Genomic DNA, 4,922 nt, shown 5'->3' on the forward strand with positions numbered 1-4,922 from the left:
AGAAGTGTAGTTAGTCTTACATACACAGTCCGGACTGTTAGCCCACAACAACACTATTATCATCGCATCCTCCCAACACTGTTCACTGGAGTTGTTAGCAGTATTCAGTCTGTTTGATCTGTCGTCAGATCAAACGATGTGGTGTTGAGGTTCTCAAGAGAGAGGCGTGTCCTTTGTTCAGTATTTAGATCAAAGCTTGAAACTAAGCCTGAGAAAGGTACTTAGAAGTGTTTCAGATTAGTATTATTGGCTTATTGTTAGTTTGTGAATATAATTTGTGGAGACTGGGAAGGTTGCTGTGTGTAACTTTATTGATTTCTGTACAGTAGTCGATCAGGAAGACAACACTCTTAACACTCATTAATAGCATCTGATCGTAGCGAGTGTGGTATTGTACATGGATGTCGGTATCCTGCGCATGTGACAAATAAACCACCTTGAACCTTGAGGGGGTCCACAGGCCACCGCCACTCACCAGAGAACACACATTTACATTTACATTGATTGATTTCACAAGCAATAATTGTTATTCCAGTTTAAACTATTTATTTACTGTGATTGTGATGTGACTGTATGTGTTTTGTAAGAATTTAATGTGGCAGACTCACATTTACCTGGATACTCATCAAAACTAATCTTATTGAATATGTTATTTTTTTACAGTAGTTGCCTGTGTAAATGCAGTGGACAGTAATTGTACAGTACATTACATTACATGTACAGTAATTAAGACATGTGTGATTCTATGCGCCTCTGCAGAAGAAGCTTCAGATAAAGAATCATTATCTAAGATGGGTAACTTCCCTTTTTATAAAAACGTTGTGACTGGATCCGATTACTCAAAGATGAAATGTAACCGTGGTACTGTAGACTTTCCAAAAGCCATTCACACATACAGATTTTTGCCTAAATAAGGCCCCTTTATGTGTAAAGTGTAGAGATCAGATCTTTAAACGCCGTGTAAGACTGATCCATCTACTGTAAGTCCGTAGGCCTACTGTCAGCTGCTAGTAATACAGTAGAGGTCTACCACTGGACAGTTGCAACTTACTTTATAACCAGGCCAGGTCAAGCCTGGCTTAGGTGCGTGGCTGGCTTGTTTCAGTCGCAGGCAAGGCTTCTCATCACACAAGCCTGGTTCAGACCCCTCTCTGTACCAGATAACACTGACTGACCACCTGTAGGAAGAGAGACAGTATGTATGGAACCAATGTACTACATATTTTACACACACATACTGTACACTTTTAACAAAGTGTACTGTATGTGAGATGATGTTGCTTACAGGCGTTTAGATCAGGAAACCCCCCATGTGGGTCTTGACTTTCACACCTCCACTTCCTGTTGACCATGGTGATAAATTGGTGCACACACACACATGCACACTTACAGACACACACACACCACACACAGACATGCACACACACACACAAATACATACACACAGACACACATCACACATCACACAGACACACACACACACACAGACAAACACACACACACACACCACACACACAGACATGCATGCACACACACACAAACACCACACACACAGACATGCATGCACTATGCTTTTAGTAATTCGGCTTTTATTTCTGCCTTCTTGCCTTAAGGCCCATGATGATGCAGCTTTTGAGGCTGTAGCCCCCAAGCTATGGACCCCTCTGCCCCCACTGGCTCAGTAGAAGCCTTTAAAAAACAGTTAAAGACCTTATTTGATGCATGAATTTCTTTGTTTCTTTTGTTGTTTTTGGTTCCCTTCTGGGGGAGGGGGGTAATGTTCTATTCTCTGCATCTTTGTACCTATGCTTTCATCTTCTCTGTGAAGCACTTCGTGACCATGTCTGAGAAACACACACACACACACACACACACACACACACACACACACCCTCCTAACACACTCAGTGTCCCTTACGAGCAATCAAATGTCACACTTTATTGAAAACTATATCTCACACCTCATACTGTAGCTGTGAAGTAGTTTGGCACCCAGAATGTCACACAATGTCACCCAGAATGTCACATTATCAACAAGTACCATGTTCTTCTTGCAATGTGCAGCTCTACTAGGTCCTTCGGATAATGTTACTCGAAATTATCCAACCATGTCCAAAAACTACAAGGCTCTAGTTTTTATTAATAATAGTCTAGAATACACACACACACACACACACACGCACGCACGCACGCACGCACGCACGCACGCACGCACACGCACACACACACCTTCCTCTCTCTGGTTACCACGTGACCTACAGACCAATCCTACAAGAACATGAAACCATCTCTCAAGAAATGAATCTAACATTTAGGAGCGAGTCACAAAGAACACATGAAAGACACAAGAGTCCGCTCACGTTTGCCCCACATGCTTTATAAACAGTGTGCTTAATTCAACAGGATTGATTTTTATAAAACATAACAGTACAATACAAAATCATCTTGTATTTTCCATATTAAATAACAGGACAACTTCTCTAAAGGTCAGTCAGCTGTATTGGAAACCACATCTAGTTAATCATTACATGTTTGAATGCAAAAAATGGGGAAATGAATCAACATGAAACGTCAGCGTCTGTCTCCCATTCACACCCACATCCAGTTAGAGATTAGTGGAGTCAACCCACTTCTCTCCTCCTCCTCCTCCTCCTCCTCCTTCTCCTCCTCCAGAAACGCTGGCCTGTAGGGGGCAGCACAGACACACCGTCAGGTCCGCTGGTGGAAGGGATTGAAAAGTGATCTCTTGGATTTTTGTAGCGCAGTCCAAATAATAAATGGAAGAAAAAAAAAGAAGAGATATAGACCCATTTGTAATAAGTGAACCCTCTTTCTGGGTAGTATAGAACATTTAGACTATAGAACAAAACATTTAGTCTTAAGAACAAAATAGAACATTTAGACTCCTCCATAAGCTGCTGTTTGGAACCCTAAAGGGTTCTTTCTGTCCTGAAAAGGGTTCTGTACGGAACCTACTCTATGTTTCAGAGAGTTCTTCAGTATATTTCGCATGCCTTGTTCTCTGTGTGCCACACAGCTGCATACATTAAGTAGCTGAGACCACATCCAGATGGACTCACAGTGCTGTACTGACCGGGAGGTTTGGATAGGGGCATCTTAGAGAGGAAGTGATGTGTGAAAGGTACCATTGTGACCAGCGTCTGCATGTAGTAGAATGAGAGTCTGATGCTGTGTCTCGTATCACCGTGTTCTCCTCTGCAGTCAGATACACTGAGACAGACCTGGGTGACGGGGCTCAGACTCCCCCAGCACTCTCTCTCTCCCTCTCTTCTCTCTCTCTCCCTCTCTTCTCTCTCTCTCTTCTCTCTCTCTCCCTCTCTTCTCTCTCTCTCCCTCCCTTCTCTCTCTCTCCCCTTCCCTTCTCTCTCCTTCCCTTCCTTTCTCTCTCCTTCCCTTCTCTCTCCTTCCCTTCCTTTCTCTCTCCTTCTCTCTCTCTCTATCTCCCTCCCTTCTCTCTCTCTCCTTCTCTCTCTCTCTCTCCCTTCTCTCTCTCTCCCTTCTCTCTCTCTCCTTCCCCTCTCTCTCTCTCCTTCCCTTCTCTCTCTCTCTCCTTCTCTCTCCTTCCCTTCTCTCTCTCTCCCTCCCTTCTCTCTCTCTCTCTTCTCTCTCTCTCCCTTCTCTCTCTCCCTCCCTTCTCTTCTCTCTCTCCCTCCCTTCTCTCTCTCTCCCTTCTCTCTCTCTCTCCCTTCTCTCTCTCCCTCCCTTCTCTTCTCTCTCTCCCTCCCTTCTCTCCCTCCCTTCTCTCTATCCCTCCCTCCCTTCTCCCTCTCCTTCCCTTCTCTCTCTCCTTCCCTCCTCTCTCCTTCCCTCCTCTCTCTTTCCTTCCCTTCTCTCTCTCCTTCCCTTCTCTCCCTCCCTCCCTTCTCTCTCTCTCCTTCCCTTCTCTCTCTCTCCTTCCCTTCTCTCTCTCCTCTCTTTTCTCTCTCTCCTCTCTCTCCCTCCCTTCTCTTCTCTCTCTCCCTCCCTTCTCTCCCTCCCTTCTCTCTATCCCTCCCTCCTCTCTCTCCTTCCCTTCTCCCTCTCCTTCCCTTCTCTCTCTCCTTCCCTCCTCTCTCCTTCCCTCCTCTCTCTTTCCTTCCCTTCTCTCTCTCCTTCCCTTCTCTCCCTCCCTCCCTTCTCTCTCTCTCCTTCCCTTCTCTCTCTCTCCTTCCCTTCTCTCTCTCCTCTCTTTTCTCTCTCTCCTCTCTCTCCCTCCCTTCTCTCTCCCCCCCCCCTGTGGAGTGTGTGACTGTGACCTCTCTCAGCTGTTATCAAGGTCTCTGTCACATTAGCGTCTCCCTGTGTACAGAACCTCACAGCAGCACTACTGGTGACAATTACTGTACTGCTCTCTCTCACCCCCTGCTCTCTCTCCTTCCCTCTCTCTCCCTCCCTCACCCCCTGCTCTCTCTCTCTCCCTCCCTCCTTCCCTCTCTCTCACCCCCTGCTCTCTCTCTCCCTCCCTCCTTCCCTCCCTCCCTCACCCCCTGCTCTCTCTCTCCCTCCCTCCTTCCCTCTCTCTCACCCCCTGCTCTCTCTCTCCCTCCCTCCTTCCCTCTCTCACCCCCTGCTCTCTCTCTCCCTCCCTCCTTCCCTCTCTCACCCCCTGCTCTCTCTCTCTCTCTCTCTCCCTCCTTCCCTCTCTCACCCGCTGCTTTCTCTCTCTCTCCTTCCCTCTCTCACCCCACCCTTTCTCCCTCTTTTTCTCTTTCTCTCCCTCACCCATGCTCTTTCACACTCTTTCTCTCCCTCTCTCTCTCTATCACCCCTCCCATGGTCCCTCCAGGATGAGTCAGGAAACTGATCACACACACACACACACACACACACACACGCGCACACACACACACACACACACACACACGGCTCGTGAGCCCTCCACATCTTTATCAGATCCAGAGATAGAGAGAGAGTATAAATAC

The sequence above is a fragment of the Borostomias antarcticus genome (assembly GCF_949987555.1).
Source record: "Borostomias antarcticus genome assembly, chromosome: 26".
Taxonomy (NCBI): Eukaryota; Metazoa; Chordata; class Actinopteri; order Stomiiformes; family Stomiidae; genus Borostomias; species Borostomias antarcticus.